The 24,009-nt window shown below is 35.5% G+C and overlaps 1 protein-coding gene across 1 annotated transcript in view; it reads right to left on the minus strand.

Annotated features, from left to right (window-relative positions):
- LOC122796779 (macrophage mannose receptor 1-like) overlaps positions 1-24,009 on the minus strand; it is a 154,020-nt gene that overhangs the window by 68,280 nt on the left and 61,731 nt on the right. The gene's annotated exons all lie outside the window — the stretch shown is intronic.

Here is a 24,009-nt window from a genome sequence, read left to right on the forward strand (position 1 = left end):
TTTGGATATATGGAATGAGATTCTGGAAAAGGTTTTACCACACTGAAAAATGCTTGAAAAGTATTGCAATAATTTTTTTTTCAGAATTTACTGTTATTCTGTTTCAATCATAGTTTGCACATTAAAGTGATGGGATTTCTATTATTATGTCTGTAACTTCTGAAAAGAAGGCTAAAAACAGTTACAAGTTTCATTTTATTGAAGAACTCAAATGATCACTTATATTTCTGGATATTGATTCAAACTCTGCAAACAGGCATGTTATTCCCGTGTGATTGCATAGTAACCAGGAAATGCATGGTATCTTTCAAATGCATGGCATCTAAGACTTTTATTAAAATGTAAAAGAAAAAAAAACAAACAGATGCAGACACAATATAAACCCCAGAAACATATCATCAATCCACAACAAACCACAATAGTATACATAAAAAGAAGTTACGTACTTACCAAACGTTCCATGTGTGTTGGCCATCTTGTCCTTTATTCTCACTGGTGGGATGAATCCAATCCATAAGATCCATCTCGGCCTTTACATAAGCTTGAGGTCTTCAGCTAAGCATGAGGCCATTTTTCCCTACCCATAATGCAACTTCCTTACCACCTCAGATCTCATTTGCCACGCAACAAAGAGGCTTCCTATTAGCTAGCTTTGGGCTAAGTATAGGCTAATTTCATTATTTGTTCTCAACTTTATAACTAATTGCTTAGTTTGTCCTTTTATTATTCTTTCTATTGCTTTTTTTCCTCTTCAGTATACTACTTCTACTACCAGTATACTAGTGTGAGTGTTCCCTATCCCGTTATCACCTGTTTGAATTAGAGGGTATACAACAGTCATCCATTTTAGTTAGAGGATGCTCCCCCCTCCCCTTTTTCTCCCTTCTTTCTACATCGTCCATTTAAGTTAGAAGGTGATATCCAGCTTGATTAGTTATGTTTAAAAACATTGTTTCTGTTTTTATCTCTTTTCCTATATCACCCTTGGCATGCTGGTGGTATGTCTATCTTTCCTTATTTTCTTCTGACTATTGTTTTCCTAACCATGTCTCAAAAACAGGAAGGGAAATCCCTCGGTTTTAAGAAGTGTGAGAAATGTGGGAAGAAGATACCCCTTCATTTCTTCTTACAGCTATAACAGATGAGCCCCCCCAATCTTCACTTTCTTGTCTTTGATCAAAATATCACTGTTAGCACAATTAGACTGGAAATGAGTTTCATCTGCTCTTACTATGTTTGTATGGCAGTAGGACAGGATGTTCTGTATCTCCATTTTCTCATAAAGTAGTATATAAAACTGAATGAATAATTATAGAATAGTAGACTCACTTACTGCTTAGAAAGTTTGCCCAGTTTTGTCATTATAAAATTATAATTAATGGAATATAAGGAAAGACTCCTCAAAATTTCAATGTAATCTTCATGTGTTATATAATAAATTGATTAAAGTAATTTTGAATGCATGCCAAGTGTGCATTCTTTGTTTTGTTATAACAACAAAAAGAAATGCATCATTATATTCAAAAAGAAAGCCCCGCTCAAGACTTACTTTACCTGGAGATGAATGCTTGTAACTTTAAAGTAATCTCCTAAGCAATACATCCCAAAATGGATTGTGATGGTTATCATACCTCTCAACTGCTCAGCACAAGAAATCTGGACAAAGCCAGAAATAATCTGGGGACAAAGGCACAAAGATAAGGACAGAATTTAAATATTGCTCCCATAAACTTAGAAAGTTGTGAGAATAATAGGTTTTGCGTTATTATATATTTTCTGAAGGACAGGAAGTCTGAAACTCAAATGTCTGTCTATTATTTAGTGACTTCAATCCTCAGTAATTTGTCAGAAAACTGCAAGTTTTATGAGGGAACAGACTAAAACTATGAGGCAAAAATCTGGACATTCTGTAAAAATATGGACAGTTGTGTGGTATGGTGGGGATATTAAAATCCTTATTGAAAACAATTCTCAATTGCCTTAGAAATCTATATTTTATTTTTATGACTGATGTGGATTCAGTTGATAAATATCACGCTGCCAAGGATCTCATTTAGAATTATCAAAGTTTTTAAATCAATTCTTACTTTTACTGAATTACACAAAAGTAGAGCCTTTGTTAGGAGAAAAAAAAACGAAATCCTCTGGACGTCAGAATCTGAAAAAGTGCCAAGTTTTGAGACTGCAACATGTCGGGGATAAGATACATTTATCAAGGGTACCAGAACTTGTCAAGAGATTTTGGATGCATGGCTAGACTTAAAAGGGTCCTTGTGGTTGTTAAGCTAGGAAGCATCTATGAACTTATAAGAAGACCTATATGGACAGGGGTAGTTGGTGCTGATCACAGAATCACTCTGCTAACAATGAACATCTAACTATGGTCAGTTAGGGTACAGAGGTGTTTTACACTGCTATGCTTTTAAAGGCCCTAGGGTCATTAGCCCAGTAACCTCCTATGACCCTATGGAGCTTCCTTATCTCCCTTATTCTATAAATTCACTGAAATTAGTTTGCAGAATATGATCAGTCATGTGAGCAGATTAAAAAAAAAAAACATGAATATTTTCATTTTATTCATACATGATACAGTACTCCTTATGCATCCCAGTCATTTCAGGCCACATCCATACTAGTACATTTATTCCACAAAACTGGCTAAAGAAAGCATTGAACAGTGAAAGAAGCAAGCTTATATTTATTTAGTAGCAGTTCTATTTATCAAAGTACCATTTCCTGTGGGAATTATTACTACTGTAGCTGTGGTATGCATATGTTTATTTTAAGATAACTGACCTATGAACGTATAAATACTGCGGGAAGAAATAGCCAGGGAATTGTTATGGCTAGGCTTGTATAGGCCCTAGGGCCAATAGCCTAGTACCAGCCTATGAACCTAAGATGGCACTGACTCATTTGTGACAGTATCATCACAGAAACAGGTTTGTCAGTTGATATTTGACATTTAATTTACTGTTTCAGAAATAAAGCCCAACTGTATAAACAGCAGTGTTCTAGTTCAAAGTGCAGACTGGTCTCATTTTACAATCTGATATCTCTTCAAGGCAATCAAATAGTAATGGTCAATGATTTCACATATCCACAGTAGGATGTTTAGTATTTGTTGGGTCATGGATTATGCCTACCATTATGCCTACACCAGAAATTACAACAAAACTGTCTCAAAAGCAGTCCCATTTTGCTATATGTGTCTTCATCCAAGTTTCAGTCACATGTGTAGGCTTCCAGATATCTTTCCAATGAGTCTGGCTTGTTAGGAAACAAATTATAGCACAAAACTTAAATTGTCACAAGTTTGTTTGCTGCTAGAATAATGGCTAAACCCCCTTCTATATTTTATTTATTTATTTTTTGACATTTTAATATTTCAGTAAGGAAGAAAAATAGTTTGGATTAATGCAGACTATTTATATACCCGTGGTCTGTTTCATATGTAAAACAACAGAAAGACATATGGAATTAATCAGTCATGACACAGAGAACCTCCAAACACTACACCTGTCTCAGTTTGGATTTGTCAAGAGCAGTTCATGCTTACTCAGTCTGGTGGATTTTTTTTGAAAAGGTCACCAAAGCAATAGGTGAAGGCACAATATTGCACCCTGCATAACTTGACTTGGTCAAAACGTTTACATAATTCCCCACTCAGACTTAGTAGATAAGCTAAATAAACTTTGAACAAATCCTAATGTCACCCACTGGATTGCCAACTGATTCACAGATATGGCACAGATAATCAAAATAGGGGAAGTTACCTTCACAAAGAGACTGGTCACCACTAGAGTCCTCAGGGTTCTGTGCTGGGACCTTTTCTGTTTGGCATCAACTTTTCAGAAGTAAAAGTTAAAATCACAAGGCTCTGACTGACTAAGTCTGTAGATGACTGCCAATTAGGAGCATTCACTGATTCCCCAAATGACTTAGCCATCCAGTAGGAAGGTTTGTCCCAAATAAATAACTGGTGTCAAAAATCATAGTCTGAAAATAAATTCCAAAAATGCATTACTGTATCCTTTGAGAAGTCATCTAACCCAGAGAACCACCACATTGACAGTACACCAATAGGAGGTGACCTGGTTGTTTGGAATTTGGGAACGTATGTGGACAGTAACCTAACTTTTGACCAACATGTGTCTATTGCTTTAAGACAGTCTGATGTTGTACAGCTTATAATTAAAGGGACTGGGTCTAGATCTAGGGATGTGATTGCATCCTTTACTCAGTTCTCATTAGAGCAATCACAGAACAAAATGCCACCTTTGTCATGTGTCTGTCTAGACACATGCAACAACTGGAACACCCACTGAGATACCTTACTAAAAGGATGCAAGACTTAAACATGTCCTAAATGGACTGATGCAAAGCCCTGTCACTATACTCAGTATCCTACAGAGGTATCCTGTATCTGGCATACAAGGCATACTCTGACCCATTACCTATGGATTTACTGCATGACAGTAAGTCAAATGGCTTCAGAAATACTTTGTCTAGAGATCTAAACCTCTTCTGAAACATCAACAGAATGGTTTGGAGGGAGAGGTATGTTTCATAAAGGATACCACTGCTATGGAATAGACTATCCAGCCAGATAAAATAAAGTTTATCCCTGTCCATTTTCAAGTGCTACTTAGATCTATGCATGGAAAAAAAACATTACCCCCAAGACTGCCCCTGTACTACTACTGGAGAAATGCAGCTCCTAAACTCTTCATCCCTTGCATGGGTCCTCACAAATTATCTATGGTATGATTCTAGCTATTCTCATTAGGGGTAATACATAATTATTGACCATGCGATGGGTGAGGCTAATCTATAATGAAATGGGATAGGATATTTTGAGCACAAAAATAGGAAATTGGCTGGGTGTAAAGTGGCCTGCAAGTGCAGCTATCCTAGTACTTACCTATGAACCTTCAAAATTAAAAATATTTCTATCTGCCTGGCATTTTCATTTTTACCACTTTCAAATTTACTTTTAGACTCTCACTGGTTTATCATTTTAAAGTTACTTCAGTCCAGTTATAATCACTTATATATGCATGTCTTTACATAATGATTAGACATGTGTTGTGATACAGTGAACACTGGTGTTGTGATACAGTGGTTAATAATGTTTTTTTACATGTTTATTAAATTACAATTTGAAACTGACATATGTACTCCAAAATTAATAGAAAACAATCCATAGTGACATTTTCAGTATTTTCACACAGTATACCAAGGATTTCAATCTAACATCACTCCAGCATTACATGAATTGTTCTCTTCATCCCTTCCATTAAACTGTATTCCTCCCCATGAATATCATGTATATATTGTTCCTACAAATTCCATTTATTTCTACGCAGTTGGCTCATTCCCTTTCCCAAGATCCCATCCCCAGTTCCTTTATCTCCTTTACAATATTCAGCACATCAAATACAGCTAATTTAGATTTTGATTTGCATTTTATAGTAATTGTTTTGCCAACAAGTAGCATTAAACTTAGCAAGGCCCTACTATGTCTAGAAAAGTCAAATCTGAAATCCCAGCTCAAAAGAATTATGTCATTAGTTACAACCATTTGCTTCAACAACATTTCTGACAAAGTATTCAATAGGGAATTTTTAAAAATTGCCAGCTCATTTGACTTCCAGAAATGCTCTAATTTTTCCCATCACCCTTCCAGAATTTTCAGTCTACTTGAGGAAAATTATCTGAAATCTCCATGGATAGAAAAATGACTGTGCAAGCACTTCCAAGTAACAATCCTAAAACTTCAGGACTTTGTTGCATACTAGGGAACCATACAATCTCCCCAGTTGTTATTTTGTAAATGGCCTTTCCCATATCTCTTCCCAATCTTTTAAATCTCCTCTGATTCTTATAGTTATTGCATATTTTAAATGCCCTACTAATTATCACATTTTAACACCAACTTCTGTTGTAGTCTCAAGTAAAATGACATCTGGTGCTATTGTATATGATCTTATCATAAAAATATAACTTTTAATCAGTTTTGCATGGGTATTTGTTTTATCATCATGAAAGAAGAGAAAAGAACTCTTGCCAGTATGAACAGCAATATAGGTCATACCTTAATCAGACTTTATATACAGAGCTCATGACAGATCAATAATACTCTTGAAGTTCATTAGGTTACACATCGAATACAACATTCATGATCCTGAATATGTCTCTTAATCAACATTTACATCAGTTATCAACTCTCCTAGGTTGTTACTAGTGCATTGATCCACAAGAAAAACACATATTGCCCTGGTGCATGCTGCACAACCTGTGACTGAACAAAATATCTATCCTCATTTACTAGCTATAAATTCTAAACAAACATGGGTATCGACTCATCTGATGAAGTTAGCTCCATGCTACCATTTCCTGCTTTACTTTTGGTAGGAATAGATTCCTATGCCTCATTGAGCAAACTCTACTCATAAAGGAACAAATATTTCAAAATAGCAGGATGCAACTGCTTGTATCTTATGTTTTTCATATATTTTAGGGTGACACCTCTGATACCATTAAAAAAGCAGACATACTGTTTAATACTTTGCCAGAAAAAGCAATGGTTAAGTGAAATCTTTCTACCAATAATGTAGCATATTTTAATCTGTTGACTGATGTTAAAGTGCTGACGTATGGACCATTTTCAGATCAGTCTGGGATAAAACGTAGGAGCAGTACAAGCAAGTGATCATAAGACTCATAGGTTGTCTAGCCATATCTTTAAGAAGACATGTAAACATTCTTGTTGTGCTTTAAATGTACTTAGTAGTGCTCAAGTCTCAAACAGAGAGGAACATAAAGGATAATCCTGTGGTAAACTTGTATCTACCCTTCTAATCATCAAGTTTAATCTCAAAGGTATATAAAGTAGTACATATTTTTTTTATACAGTGATATATCTTTCCATAGGCTATAAATACACTGGGAACATATCTCTCTAGGCAGACTTGCTTATTTATTAATTTGGATGTAGGTCCCTAAATGTCTAATGCATTCATGGAAATAAGCAGATATATTCCCTGCATACTTGCCATATGATTTTTTTTAACATCAATGTCAAAGCTGGCAAAAAAAATCAAATTCCTACAGAGATGCTGGAACTGAAACCATACATTCAAACCTCTCACAAGCAAAAGTAGGTATACTTAAAGTTATCAGCTATTGTTAACAACATGATAAATGAGAATTAACTAAGATAACATCAGAGCGATCACTTAAAAATGTTTTACATACAATATATACAATGAAAAGGGTATACAGGAGGGGAGGAGGAGGCAAGGAACAATGGGAGGAAGGTGGGAAGCAAGAGGAGGAGAATAAGAAGAGTAGGGGTGAGGGTGAAGTTGCTCAGATGGAAGAAAAAGAAAAGAATAGGTAAATATGCGAAAGCAGAATGAGGTGTTGAAGGCTGCAGTTAGGTTACTGCAGAGGAATTGAAGCAGTTACAAGTAGGAGAGACAGAAAGATTTGTTGAGGGGACATAGGATTGTGAATAGATTGAATTTCATTCACCTTGGGGGATAATGCTAGAGTATAGGAGCAGTGATTGAAAAGACATGGTCATTGCATTGCAGTTTAATGTGAGGTAGAAGACAGCTGGTATCTGAGGTGGGAAGTGAAAGAAGGATGTAGGTTGATATTTTAGTAATAACTCCAGAACACAAAAACTTTTAGCACAATGACTTAGGCAGCCGAAAGTACAAAGGGCTGTTGCCAAACTTATGGAGTCTATAACAAGAAAAATAACCAGAGATCCAGTAGAGGCATTAGAGATATTTTGGAAATGTTATGAAAATTTAATTAAAGCAGAGAAATGTGGAAATCAAGAAAGAGCACAAATGGAAATGACTTTCCCGGTAAACAAATGTAAAATAAAGTAATAAATAATAAATAAATTCTTATAGAAGACCTGATTCTGCTAAGGTTAGAGATCGATAAGGCTCATCAAATAGCAGTTAAAAATGGAGAAGATGAGATAAAACAGTAATGTATACTCAATCTTCAGGAAAGTTTCCAGGCATAGACAGTATTTTTGTGGAAATTTGGATGTCAGGAGGGAAGAAAGTTATAAATATTGGGAATATTTTGTTTAAAGGTATTTAAAAGGAGGGAAAGCATCAAAATTTTGGAAGAAAGCTGTAGTGTCTGTATTACTTGAAGATGGCAAAGACCCTTCAGACCCAGCATCATATAGACTCATTTCAACTATAAACCATGATTATAAAGTGGTTATACCTACACTAGCTAAAAGAATGGCAAAGGTGTTACCCAAACTGATAGGTATTGATCAGTCTGTTTTTTTGGAGGGGAGGCAAACATTTAACATTAACAGTAGAATGATGATCCAGAGGAAGCAGAATGTAAGAAAATACCACTGTTGTTGGTAGGTCTTGATGAAGAAAAAGTATTTAACAAAGTAAGCAGGGATTTTATGAGTAGGGCATTGGAAGCATTTACATTCCATGACACTAATAAGGTTAATTAAAAAGCTATGCAAGGGATCCAAGGCAAGAATTGCATTTTCGAGGGCTCCTACCTGATAAGTTGTAGTTGAACAGAGGAACCAGGCAGGGGTGTCCTCTTTCCCATTTGTTATTTGTTTTATATTTAGAGCCATTAGTAATGAAAATAAGGGTCTCAGAACTGCAACAAAATAATTGTTATGATAATGAAGAAACATTGACTTTATTTGCAAATAATATTACTTTGTACTTGACAATTCCAGAAAAGGAAATCTCAGTGTTTTGGAACATTATGAGACAGTTTCAAGTCTTTTTGGGATATAGAATTAATAATGATAAAACAAAAACTATAGCCATAAATTATGTACCCACACATGAATTGTTTCAACAATGCCCATATTTATGGAGACATGATAAGATGAAGTATCTAGGAGTATGGATTAATAATGGTTTCTGACAGAGTAGCTAAGGATATGTGGGAAGAGACTAAACAAAAGATAACACAAAACTTCAGAAGATGGAAATACTTGTTTATGGATATGGATAGTGAGATACAAGTAGTGAAACTGCTTTTAGTCCCTTTAGTTCTAGATATGGGTCAGGCATATTTTTATTGACCAGAGAAGAAGCTGTAGATAATAACTAAAAAAAGATTTGAAGGAGTTTATCTGGGAGGGGAACAGTTAAGTGGGTTAAGCTGATCCTTCCAAAAGAATGAGGTAATTTAGGATTAACTGAACTGAAGGGATATTTTAGAGCTACACAGTTAAAGCTCATACACATAACACAGGCATAAGGTTATAATTTAAAATGGAAAGTCATGATGAAGTGGGGTGGGGTGTTCAAGAAGTAAAGACATATGGGAAATTTGGATGCACATCTTTAAGGAGAATAATAACAAACATATTGAATATTATAGTCATAAAGTAACTGAAGGTATTTTGTGATCTAAAACAACATGAGAAAGGAGAAAGGAGATTTTGCCAAAATGGATGACTGCAAGTAGAGGTACAGAAAATAGACAAGAGAGGACTCGAGTTTACTGGCTAAAACTGGCAAAGAAACCAAGATATTAGGAGCAAATAACTAGAACAGGAAAGGTAATAGAGTGGGATGACGTCAATAAGACATTTGTATTTCAGGCTAGAGACTGCTTTCCCTACCAGGGATTGATATCAGAACAGTGGCAAAGAGAACTGGATAGGAGAATCAAAGACATGCCTTGGCAGAGGTTTTGAATCTAGAACAGAAGCTGCTGTTAAAAAAGAGATAGTAGGACATACAAATTATTGCACGATAGCAATAAAAATCAGTCAGAGGAGATTAGAGAAGATTGGGAAGACAGAATGGAAAAGCAATGTTCAAAATACCAATGGAAATACATATTTATAACTTCCAGGTATGCAACAAATTCCAGAAGGTTTAAGATCTTTGCTTGGAAGTGTTTGCATAGCTTTTTTATACCCCAAAAAGACTTCAAAGAATTTTTTCTCAGGTAGATAGCAAATTTTGGAGGTGTGCTGGAGAAGAAAGATTTAACTAGCAACATATGTTTGGGAGTGTAATGAGTTGGCAGACTTAAAAAATTCCCTACAGAGTCCTCTGCCAGAAATATTCGGTGAGCAAATGGATGCAATTAAAGAAATGATTCTTGTGAGCTGGGACAGAGGATCTGAATTGCCCTGACATAGCAAGACTTTATTAAGTTTAATTATGTTATCTGCCAGAAAAGTAATTACTTTAAAATGGAAATCAAAGCATAAACCAACTGTATTTGAAGTACTGAATATTATGAAAGATATAAAATAACTTGAAGAAGGATCTTTAGAAAAAGGAATGAGCAAATTACGTAGAAATAAATGGAAATCGTGGGAGCAATACACACAGAATTATATTCATGAAGAGTGAGGTTTAAAGCAATGCAGGAATTCAGCAATTTATGTAATATAGGACTGATGCTAGTGATAAGCAAAGATATGTGATGTTTAGTGTATGTAATGGAAAATGTTAACATCGTTTGTTTTCTTTTCTGGAAATGTATGTTTGCCTATGTCTTAAGTGATATCACCAGGTAACCCTACATTTTAAGTAGTTTTTATATTCTTTTTGAAGACAAAACCTAATCATTTACACTTAAAAACAACTATTAATACAGAAAGTGAAGGAGGTAACCTTTTAAGGTGTTTCGTTTCAGACTTGTGTAAACTGTGGCATTTTTTAGCCTGTGACAGTGTCAATTATTGATGGAATGCTAGTCCTACTGGGTTTTCTAATTTAAACTGTGAGGAAAGTAAATGATGGTATAAAAAATTAAATTTCTTTATTGTCTTTGTTGATATTTTAGTTTAGAGCATATGCAGCGAAGAGCCTGTGTTTGTTTAATGATGGAAGACAAGCTAGTAATAAAGAATTTGAATGCTAAGTGGTTGTATAAAAGAATAATTTTTATCATGTAATTCATCAATACTCAGAGTAAGAAAATAATTTCCTTTAAATATTGATTGTGTGCTTTGAGGAGTTGACATGATATATCACATAATGAACTGTGTGGCCTGGAACATTAAACCTTTATATGGAACACACAGCTACAGTATACATCATGAAATTAGTTGTCATTGTGTACATACCTGAATTTTAGGAATTTGCTTTTAGTGAGGTAAAACAGTCTTAATTTATTATTAGACAAATACTACCATGCTGCTGACCATATACAGCTAGTAGCCTTAAAGTGGAAGGTGCATTCATTATGCATTCCTTCCTGGATTCCTAATATAAGTTCTCAGATTTTCTAATGTGTTTGTGAAGAGGTAAAGTGTACTTCCCAGTAATGTTATTGTGTTTAGTCCTTGGGGAATGTGTATAAATGAGTCTGATTAAAAGGGTCCATTTGTTTTTATAGAATTTGGTCTGGACAGAGAAGATATTACATGACTGAATTTCCATCATTTTTTAACAGTTGAAGAACAATATACTAATCCCTTGTTGGTGGGGTTTGAAGGGATGCTCTGTTCACTGCACTTGCTAAATTAGTATGTTAATTGGGACTGCATGGTAATGTTAATTCTGCATAAAAATAAATAAAAGTTCTACACTGCATCAAGTGACTGGATCAACAATATGGTTATAAAGGGAGGAACTAAAAGAAGTGTGAATGAGTTAATGGAGGGGTGAATAATGATGATAACTATAAATGGGAGCATTTGGTGAAAGAGAAAGGGAGATGAGATAGACAATGAGGTGGACAAATTTCATTTTTTTTTTTATAAATTCATCTTGGCCACCGTGCCAGCTGTTCCCCCAGCTTCTGCGCTTCCCCCCACACAGATCCCACAGTGACTCATTCCATGGTAGACCTGAATATAACCCTTGACCAGATGGGCCTCCCAACTCCTAAGGAAGTTGACTTGAACAGTGTTTCAATTGTATTCTCAGGGTGTGAGGGATCTGACAGAGGAATTGTGGGCACTGAGCCAGAAGACATCACTCTCATGGTAGCTGTTAAAGGTTTTTAGCTATGGTACCAGGAAGTGAATGATGTAATGATGTTGTTGTCATCACCCTTATAGTCTGAGGAAATGATCTGTGAGGCTTCATGGACTCCAGCAGAAACTGCACAGACAATGCATGTCCCCCAAACCCTCCTATCAGGGTAGGAGACCTCATCATAGACTCTTTCGTCCTGTCATAGCATCAACCCTATCATTTTCTTGAGTCTGTTCTTGAGCTACATCACTGACAGCTATGACAGATGCTGTGCTTCTGCATCACTGTGTTGGCCATATAGTCACATTTTAAATACTATTTAGGCAACAGGCCTTAAAACGTAAAGTCAGTCAAGTGGGAAAGAAGTGTAGAAGTTGGTGTCAAGGAGTTTGAAGAGTTAGAGAATGAGGAAAGAGCCTTTAAATGTACTTAGCCAGTACACCCTCAATGAGAAGGTTTGGCATGATTACATAAATATTCTTCTATTGCATAGTGGTTGGTACACAAGACAATGAAGAATATGATCCTAAGCGTATGGATATGCTGGCAAACATAGTAAAAGCAAGAAGAGCCAAGGTGTAAGAGGGAAAGTTAAGGTATTGCATACCTGGAGATATGCGTTTTGCTACTATGGTCATATTATCTGAAATGAAAACTCTTTGATATTACAATTTATCAGTTATCAAAAAATAATTTGTAGATGATATCCTGACTATAAGGTGAAGGCTAGCTTGATTATAATAAAAAATTCTCGAAGATCAAAGAAAAAAATAAACATCTAAAGTAGGATGTATTCCATGCTGGTATATATAGTTAGCTATTGTAAGAGAGACTCTAAATGTATCAGAAGAGTCTTTGCTGGCAAAAGAGATTAGCCAAAAGATAAGTGCAAACATTGTTGGGCCTTCAAGTAATAAAATGTACAGTATACATGGTTTACATGCAGATTCAGCCACTGTTATAGTCATTGTGCAGGTCATCAGCTGGGTCAAAATGCTTCAGAAGGAAAGGGAAAGTGGAAAAACTGAAGCAGTGTAATACAGACAGAAGCTGTGTGTTCAGATATGGGGGGGGGCTGGGAAGGCAAACAGGAAGTGGTAATGGATGGCTTGAAGTCATTTAAAGCCATATGAACAGACATCTTGGTAATGAGCATTAACCAACCAATGGGGAGGGCTGGGAAGGCAAACAGGAAGTGGTAATGGATGGCTTGAAGTCATTTAAAGCCATATGAATAGACATCTTGGTAATGAGCATTAACCAACCAATTGACTAACAAAACCAAAGCCACTAGGCTGAACAAAGTTGAACAGACTGGTATGAATAATTAGGGCAAACAACTGTAGAAGAATTTTGTACTGTTTGGTTCAATAACCAGCAGTGCATAATTTTGGTATAATCTTAAGTCAGTGCAAAGCAAGGAGAACATCTTATAAGTTCTTACTGACAAATAAACAGCAGAAAGAATGCCGGGCTCCTTCCAGAGTCATCCACATGATAGTTGTCAAGCCTGTTATGTGGACGGAGAAAAAAAGTTTAAAGGGATAAATCAGCTTTTTGGTCCATAGGAAGCCACAGCACAAAGCTGTAAAGCAGCTCAGACAAAGACCCAGGGTTGTTTCACTCAGATACTGTCAGTAGCATAGGCAGGGGCATCCTTACTCTGAACATAAGTGCAATTCTAAAAGAGGTACTGGTATGCAAATAAGAAGCACTGTTATGCAAACACTGGCAAAGTTATGTAACTATGTAAGTCTGACAGACAAGGAGTAAAAGAGATGCACTTTTGGATCATGAAATGCATCCTTTAGAGTGATGGTGAGGAAGACCAGAAAAGCCACAAGCAATGGAACCATTGGGTTATCAAGGTCCATCTTTACTATAGCACTTTTAATAAAAGCAAACTGAGTAAGGCTGAAAAGCTAAATGCCACAAATGCTACAAAGTATTGTAAAATAAAATAAAAACCCTGAAAATAAATCAAAATGCACAATAAAAATACAAAATAAACTGCCATACTTCAGCAAATAATGTCACAATTGCAAAAGGCCAAGAAAATAACAGAAATCATGGGAGTGGTCCACAATGCTGTTACTAAATTACAGCTTGAAACAATAGGACTGAAGGGATCTATATAACCAGGACAAAGAGGAATACTCTCTATGTCACTATGTTAAAAGATTAAACAGGTGTAGTGCTCAGCAGACAATATATCAATAAGAAAATGCACGCACAAGAGCAGCCTCCAGCAGTTTGTAGCAGGAAGAGATCCGACATCTAGGAAAGGCGACATGGCAATATAAGCTCCATTTGGTAAGACAAACTCAGGTGGTACAAGGTCAAGTAAACCAACACTAAGATTTTAAAGAGAGTACAGTAACAAACTGGCAGGCAGTGCAAGTCCTGCAACACATGAGTAATATAATGGTAATATGAAGTGCCTGTATGCAGACTGGCTCCTAAGTTCTGTATTAAATGTTGCTAAATAGACATAGTGTCAGAGAGTTTCAGGTGCTTTGCCTGTGTTAAACTGAATAACTGTATTATCAGGGCAGCATAAACACAATGAAAAGCAAAGGGCCCAAGCTCAAACCCTGTGGAACGTTAAAGACCAGAAGGTACAAATTAGAAGGGTTATGTCCTGGAAACTCACCCTGAGTACAGACCAAGAGGTGTAAGGCAAAATGCTTGAGTACCATAGAGGATAATCCACAGCAGCAGTGTAAGCACTCAATCAGTATGCTGTTATTAATAATGCTGAATGGTGAGATCCAACAGGACCAGATCAGAGCTGCCAAAAAGGAGGCTGGCAGATAATGCGACTTGCTGATAAATGACAAAGCCATAAAACCAAACCTTTCCCAGAAACCAAAAGCATGTATAAGGACAGCAGGCTTGGACTGCTGCAAAAGGGGAAGAGCTGACCAGAAAGATGACCATTTGAAAGTCTGGGACCTGCTAGATGGAGTCCCGAAACACAGCAACTGAATTGTCAAGGAAAAAAAAAAGGCTTACATACACTAAGTCCAAGAGTGCCATTTCCTAGAATATTCCTTATTTTTTCAAGGTATGGAAATCTTGGAGTTAAGTTTGGGGGTGCTCGGGTCTTGCCTCCCACATGGTGGTAAGTGTAAAAAAAGGACAAGAATTACTCTTCTCCTGGATTTGTAATCTTTTTTTTTTAGCTTGTCAGCACTTGTCACTTTGATTATTACATTTCACTAGAGAGAAAACCAGAAAACATGATCATGACCTCAGAAAGATGTCTTAGGGCAGGTCTAGTTCTAAATTTCATAGTTTCAAAATCTCAGCTTTCTTATGGTTGAGACCATAAGATCAAAGTTTTGAAACTAAACTAACTGGCCAACCTGATGCATTGAGATGCAGTTGCCAGTAAACCTCACTCCTTTCTAACAAAAGTGACCATGCACCACCTCGAGGTTCTGTTTTAATATTGTCAATGACAGTGAAATGAACCAGGCCAGGCTTAAATGAACACATTTCCATTAGCTCTCTGTTGAAACTAAATGCTTTAGAAAGATAACAGTGTTTCTTTTTAAAAAATTATATTTCTTCTTTACTATTAAATTATATATTATATTATGTTTTTAGAATACAAATTGAATTTTCCACATTTATTTATGCATTTTAACCAGTTTTCATATGTAAAGCATGTTTTTTACATGATTTTCTTTAAGGGGGTGTGTCTTTTTAAATAACTTATTAACTTTTAATGATTGTTTTACCCAGTTTCCTCTGTACTATATAAATGGTTTGTGTAATTTAATTCATTATCTAATGAAGTTCTGAAGTGGTCAGGATGAAAGCGCTTATCATTTGTTTTATTTTCTTCAATAAAGTCCAGAATTGGTTTTATTGAATTTGGCCTGAATAGGTGCATTTTTTACTGTGGAGTGGCTCATCCTTTTGTTCCTGTTTGGCATCTTCGTGTTTTCAACAGTTTTCCCTTTTGTCTTTTTTCACTAGTTTTTGATGGCCGATGAGGACAATTTGGATTTATCTGCTCCTCTTGTGAATTAGGAAACTGATTTTAACACTCTACAACAAGCTGTTTTGAATTTAACAGCTATTGTACAAAATCTAACTAAAAAGGTTGTCTCTCTTCTGGCCACACCCCCTCGTGACAAAGCCACACCCTAATGCCGTAACCACGCCCCTTGACGACATCAGACGCCCACAGAGCACCCGAGGAGAAGCAGTGGTTATTTCTACGAGTTTACAGAGTGTTTTGAATGATGGCAATCCACTAAAAAGCCTTAACTCCTTGAATTCTACATCCTCAAGGATTGGATTAAGTAATGGAGATGAACATTCCATTCCTTGTGGACAGAGAACTATTAATCTGAACTCTCAACCACTTTTTGCAGGATCCAGTGTTCCTTCCAGCCACAGAGGTTCTGTTCCAGTTTTAAAGGACTGGCTTACTGAAGGCATTGTTTTGAACAGTGAAAATCAACCATCAGGTACTGTTTTTGTGAATAATATTCAAGTTCTTCTAGAAGAATTTGATTACAAACTTTCTAAGATCAACCGCTTGCAGCTTGATAATGCATATTTTTCAGAATGTATAAAAGAGCATATTGTCCCTAAGGGACTTAGAATGTGGCATTACCTTAGTGGTTTGATAACAGGCTCCAACCTGCATAAAGAACTTTAGGTTCTTTTTGATTCTCATGGTGTTGAATATATGAAAGTTATTGTGAAAAGTATTGATGTTTTGATAAATGATTTCATAAGTAATGTTTCTGAGCTTGATAAAAGAATTAGTGAACACACACAGTATAATGAATTTAAATATGAACATGCACGTATCTTTCATAGTATTGAGCAGTTATCTACTTCTATAACAGCACATAAGGTAAAATAACTCAACAGGGATAAAAATGACTATGGGAAGGGATTTGCTTACCCCAATCCACCTCCCTCTCAGGAATGGGGCAATAAATTCCCTGGCTATGGTCACACTCCTGCTGATAATGATTCTTCCAACAACACTGAAACAAACTCTGTTACAGTTAATAATGACCAAAACTATTTTTTAGATCCGTGAGAATTTTCAACCCTAAGACGGTCAGAGAGAATAAAGAACAAAACTGCAGTTTCATATCAACCCTGGGGAACTCACCAGAGGAACACCCCCCCAACACCCAATGGAACATGAGAGGGAGATTCAATCAGAGGGGGATGGGGGCACACAACCATACTTGGTCCAACAGGAATTAATTAATGATTCTTTAGACATTTTAGAAGTGTCCTCTGATTATTTACTACCCTATTGTAACATTATCACCAATTGTGATGGTGATTTTAAAGTGTATAATTTTTCTGATGTGGTTATTGGTGTTGAGCACTGTGATTTATTTTCAAAAGGTTTCACCTATGTGCCTTCACAACCTACGGACATTTCTAACACCCTACTTGACTTAAAATTATACACACGTAAGTTGAACGTTAGGGTCCTTTTTCAGAATTTATCACTAGAAAATGTTATCAACCCTTTAGCCATGTCCAGCACATTTAATCCTCCCCTTCACCCCATCATTCAACTATATGAAAGAATATGTGAACTAGATATCCGTAATTTTTTAAGGATTAATCAGAAAAGACAGATGGACAATGATGTGGAGACCATACTACAAGACATTAAAAGCATTCTTGATTTGGTTAGAATAATGAAACCCGACAAGGGTGGAGGTGTAGTTCTTATGAACCAGGTTGATTATGCTAACAAGATGTTGTACATTCTGAATGGGAAGACATATGCTAAATCCTCCCTTAATTAATTACACACAGCTTACAATAGAATTAGAAATGAATTACAGGATTTGTTTATTGAGGGGTCCATTACCATTGATGAGTTCAATTATCTCACTGTGTCATATCCCAAAATGTCTGTGATGTTTGGGTTACCAAAACTTCATAAGAACCTTGACCAACCACCTATGAGACCCATTGTGGATGAAAAAGGTTCTATCACCCATCCTCTTGCAAAACATTTAGACACCAGGCTTAAAGAACTGGTCTTTTCTGAAATCCACATATGTAAGAACTCATGGATTTTCTTACATCTCATCAACAACACTCCATTTCAAACTCATTATGTCCTTTTAACCATTGATATCAAAGACTTATATGTATATGCACACCTACTTGAACTTGTATTGAAAAACAACTTCATTCTCTTTAATCACGAAATCTATTTGCAACAGGAGGGTGTAGTGATGAGTTCCTCACGTGGGAGTCTATATGCAAACATTGTTGTAACCCAGTGGGAAAAGAAGTTTTTGTTCAACGATCCAATGTTTAAGTGTGTAAAATGCTACACCCATTTCTTTTAACGATAGCTTTATTTTGTGGCATGGACCCCCAGAACATTTAGTAGATTTAATATCATACATGAATTCCCTCACCACCTTCTCGAAATTCACACAAAACTACAGCATGGAATAGCTGCGTTTTCTAGATGTTCTTCTCATTAAAGATCACACCAACAATAAATTTTTTTTCAAAAATATACAGACAGGAAACCTATTCCAACTCCTTACTTCATTTTTCAAGTACACATCCAATGAAACAGAAAAAAGCTATTGTAAAGGGACATTTTGTGAGGGCGGCCCAAATGGTATCTGTTATGGATGATTTCCTCAGCGAATGTGACAATTTGAAAGCCATGTTTTCAAGAAGAGGCTACCTGTGCAAGTTTATTACTGACATTATGTTAGAGGTAGTAAATGAAAGGGAGAGAGGGCATTTTAGCCCCTTAATAACAGACACTAATAGCATCACCAATACCAATAATTTTACCCAGTCTTTAAGTGTGCAGAATCAAGAACTTAAAAGGGACTATAAGACATATTTTATTACTATATATACCAATGACAGTTTTGCATTAAGGAAAATCTTGGAAAAGAATTGGACCATTCTAAACCAAAAGAAAGCCATTATACCTTTCATTGATTCACACCCCACCATAGTATTCAGAAAAGGCAGAAAGTTAAAAAAAAACATTTTTGAGATGAAACCAAAGGGAGTGAATAATGTTGGGCACATAAAAAAGTGTGGCATGTGTAAATATTGCAAACACATTAAGGAAGGGGGTATTTTTCTGATAAACAACATTGAAGTGAAATTACATCAAAAATATAACTGTGGATCTGAAAAGATTATTTATTGTACCCTCTGTAACTGTTGTAGCTGTTTTTACATTGGAAAAACTGACCATAAATTAAAGAACCGAATTTATGATATAAAATCAAAAAAAGATACAAATGCACTTAGTAATCACATTATGGAAAATACTGGTCACTCTTTTCATTTCACTGTCATTGACGATATTAAAACAGAACTTCGAGGTGGTGCCTGGTCACTTTTGTTAGAAAGGAGAGAGGTTTACTGGCAACTGCGTCTCAATGCATCAAGTTGGCCAGGCTTAAATGAGCACATTTCCATTAGCTCTCTGTTGAAACTAAAAGCTTTAGAAAGATAACCGTGTTTCTTCTATAAAATTGTTATATTTCTTCTGTACTATTAAATTATATCTTTTATTATGTTTTTAGAATACAACTTGAATTTCCCACATTTATTTATGCATTTTAACCAGTTTTCATATATAAAGCATGGGTTTTACATGATTTTTCGTTAAGGGGTGTGTTATTTTAAATAACTTATAACTTTTAATGATTGTTTTACCCAGTTTCCTCTGTACTATATAAATGGTTTGTGTCAATTAATTCATTATTTGATGAAGTTCTGAAGTGGTCAGGATGAAAGCGCTTATCATTTGTGTTATTTTCTTCAATAAAGTCCAGAATAGGTTTTATTGAATTTGGTTGGAATAGGTGCATTTTTTACTGTGGAGTGGCTCATCCTTTTGTTCCTGTTTGGCATCTTCACGTTTTACATATTAAATGTACTGCAAACAGAATCATGCACAATAGAGCTCAACCAAGAAGAAGTGATTGTAGTAGACAAGTAGCATCAGTCTTACACCTGTTTCAAGATCAAAAAAGTTGATTGTTTGCCAAAATCTCAAGCAGCAAAAACTGCACCTTATGGCACAGGTAGAACAATCATTCCTGAATTGTAGTCTCACATGCTTTCACTAAACATTCTGACCTAATAAAGGACATTGCTAAATTGACATATTTCTCACAAGACCACCTTCCTCTCACTCAGGCCATTTGTTATGGTAGTTTGACATTGCTTAACATACACCTTGCACATGCATACCATTAACTGTTTGATAAACAGATTACTGGATTCCATGCACCATGGTGTGCTGATACATCACACTAACTGACGTGAGATTTCATTCTTTACAATGTTTAGTATAATGAATATCGCATTTTCCACTTTGTACTTTGATGTTTTGACCATTACTGGGTCTTGGTTTTGTTTTCTGTGGTTTCATTTTTCTGTATTCAATTTCTCAAATGTATTATGTTTATTTGCCAGATCTGGTTCCCCTTCTCATGTCAATGGATAGCCATCAGCTGCATGTGAATGAATATACCCACAAAGAACTCCCCACAGACTCATTCAGCACTCATAACAGCTACATAAGAGGTGAGTTAATCTGCAAGCTATGGAAAATGCAACAAAGTATCTCCCCACCATGATAGGTAGCAGTGTAATGGCTACACTATCACTTTAGGCAGAAGAAAAATGGGAATATAATAAAGAATATTATGATTCTGTCTTGAACAAATGCGTGACAACATTATAAAGTGTCAAAAATATGAAAACAGTGTTGACTCTTGTACTCAATAAGTGGAATAATGCACCCTCCATACTTCCTAATAAATTATATGAACCTCCCCAAGACTATACCTCATTGCATTAAAGGTAAGTAGTTCGATTTTGGCAAAACTAATGCATTTTCATTTTTTGTATTGCTTTATGAACTGGGAAAGGGAAAATATCTTTGTTGAAACATATTTGCTAAACCTTTGTAATTTGTGTGGTAACCATAGTGAAGCACACAACTTGAATGCCATTGTAAAGGCTGCATTGCATCATAACACTGAACACTAAAAGACTGTAAAATCCAGAAAGCAAAAAAAAAAGCCAAAAAAAACAAAACAAAATAGCATTTTAATGAAATGTTGAAAGAACCTCCCAAGGAATAACACATACATCCTCCTTTTCTTAGTGTACCCTCTCCAAGGCTACAGAAACTTGCAGGTTTTTTTTGTATACAATTAATAGCAGTTTCAAGATCATGCAGCTTTTAACAATACAGTGTCAGGAAATTGCAAATTTAGTCTGTTATTGGAGTAGTCCAAATGTCTAGTTTTGAAAAGGGAGGAGCATTATTTGCTGTTTGTGTGTATCTTGGGGTGCTGATATATTATGCTAGCTGATATGTGCTATTTCATTATTTTCAGTGTTTATCATATTGAATATAATATTTTACTCTTTGCAATTTGGTGTTTTTGCCATCACTGGGTCTTGTACTTTTTTTTTTGTGGTTTCACTTTTCTGCACTGTGTTTGTATGGTTCTTCTTTTCTGCTTTAGCCTTTTAGTTAATTAAGTATCATTTTAACTGGAAAAGTATTTTTGACAGAAACAAATGCAAAAGGCCAATGGGAGGAAATAAATACATACATACATACATACATACATACATACATACATACATACATAAATAAACTCAAGCCTAAAACACCTTTTTTATATATTTCCAGTTCTTACTCATATCACCTTATGCCGCCCAAAACTTTTTGGCTCTGGCTTCTTTAATTAAGTGACTTATTAAATAATAATAGGCAGTATTAGATAGGGCAAGGAGTTATTAACAAAATGACACTAAGAATATTAGTCTAGGATGTCCCACACTGGAGAAAGTAATCCTTGTTTGCCACTTATTATTCATATTTTCATATTTATGTTCATATTTTCATAACTGAGAGACCTACATGTTATTGAGGTATATGATGTGAAACACCAATGTGGGAGACAGAACAATTCACTGTTAGCAGTGGTTTATATCACACTATACTGAAATTATTGCTAGTTGTGTGTTAGTAATTATGCAAATAAGAATATGTTCATATATACTTAATACTTTGAAAACCAAGTGACTTACAAACTCTTGCATGACATTAGGTGAAAACTTAGACATGTTTATGAAGAAAACTGTCTTTGATATTTGCACTTTGAGCTGCACATCTTGAGAGATATCTGGTATATTTTCTATTGCTAATTATACAATTAAACATATGATTTCATATTTTCTTAATGTCTCAATAAACAGCACTTATAGAGGATAGGGTTACCAACTTTCATTATGGCTAAACCAGACTGAGGCCACACCACTGCACCTCCCATAACCCCACCCATCACATCTCCTCTCCTGCCCACTTTTCATCCATTTCGTGATATCACCATCACATCAGATGAGGAGGAATGCCCTCTTTTTTCCATTTGTGATGCCTTCTTTCTGCCAATTTACCATGCTTTTCTCTAAAAAGCATAGTAAATCAGGCAATTTAACAACTTCTGGTAGTCTGTTTCTTTTTTAAAACAGAATACCAAAGTTTGCATAGTGTTTTCTGAACTACCAGCCAATTATTTTGATATCTGGATAGTCCTAAAAAATGATAGGTGGCAAGGCAAATACAGAAATACAGAAATTTTTTGTTGTCATGTGGAAGCTTATGTCTGGTTAATAAAATTGTTCTAACAATATAATATAATGTCCATTTTCAAGTGCAACTTAAATCTATGGATGGGAAAGAGAAAATTTACTTCAGAACTGCCCACTGTATTACTAGTGGACAGAGGCATCTCCTAAATGCTTTATCCCATGCATGGGTCCCCTCAAATTATCTATGCTATGATCCCATTTATTTTCCATTAGGGATGATATATAATTATCAGCAATGCAATGGGTAAAAACAGTCTATAACCAAATGCGACAGATTATTTCAAGAACAAAAACGGAAACTGGCTAGGCTTAAAATGGCCCAGAAGGGCAGCTAGCCTACTACTTACATATGAACCTATGATATATGTCTAGATTGCATGGTTTTCAAGATATGACAATTTGTGGTAAAAGTTTAAAAATATATAATTTGAGGTTTTACAGTATTTAAGGAAAAAAACTATGAATACACTGATTATTATCACTGCAAATAATACTTTTTAGTGATAACATTGCTATATGTGCAGTTTTAATAGTTTTTATGGTTCACAAAATATTTATATGTATTTATCTTATGCTTCTTAAGTTTTATTTTTCAGAAAATGCTCCGGACTGCAAGATGTGTATAGACTGCTAAAGGTGTGGCATTCCACACCACACAGGTGTTAAATGTTAAGGAATTCACACATTCAAATAAAATAAATGCCCATTGCATGGGGAGGCTAAGAAATCATCAGGACTGCACATAAACTCATCCTTATATAGATAGTATAAATGGAGCAGCAGACTTTCACTAAGTATTTTCTGTTAGTTGCGGACTACAGAACAGTGCCTGTTGACTTGATTGTTCTCATTCTGTATAATATCTGTAAGGCCATTAAACTTACTGCAACGGCAAATGGAATCAGAAAAGATATCTGATGTAGTAGCTGGCTAAAGGATAAATTAATTGGAAAATTAATCATGCTCCCCCAGTCAGTGCAATGCTCAGATTTCCATGAGCTGTAATCCCCCCCTACTTTCAAACAAAAAGAAGAAAAAGTGTTGCATATTTGTAGGGCCACAACAACATGATAGGGAGTTGCAGACACTAAGTATGTTTGATCTATTTACTGCTTTACTGAATTTTGTGCTTTAGGTATGAAACAGCTGGCCTGTGCAACTCAGATCAGTGGTGTAAGGTACTTCTGTAGGAGAGTAAAATAACAGACCTGTGAGGGTACAAAGCAGCCATATAATTGCCTATTCAGCTGATCTGCTCAACTCTGTATCACACATAAAACGTCTTTTTATAGTTTAAATTGTAATACAATCTATTTGCAAATATAGGGAAAATGAATGAAACAAAGACTGTTGAAATAATTTTTTC

The sequence above is a fragment of the Protopterus annectens genome, chromosome 3.part0 (assembly GCF_019279795.1).
Source record: "Protopterus annectens isolate FY-2018-M chromosome 3.part0, PAN1.0, whole genome shotgun sequence".
NCBI classification, from domain to species: Eukaryota; Metazoa; Chordata; order Ceratodontiformes; family Protopteridae; genus Protopterus; species Protopterus annectens.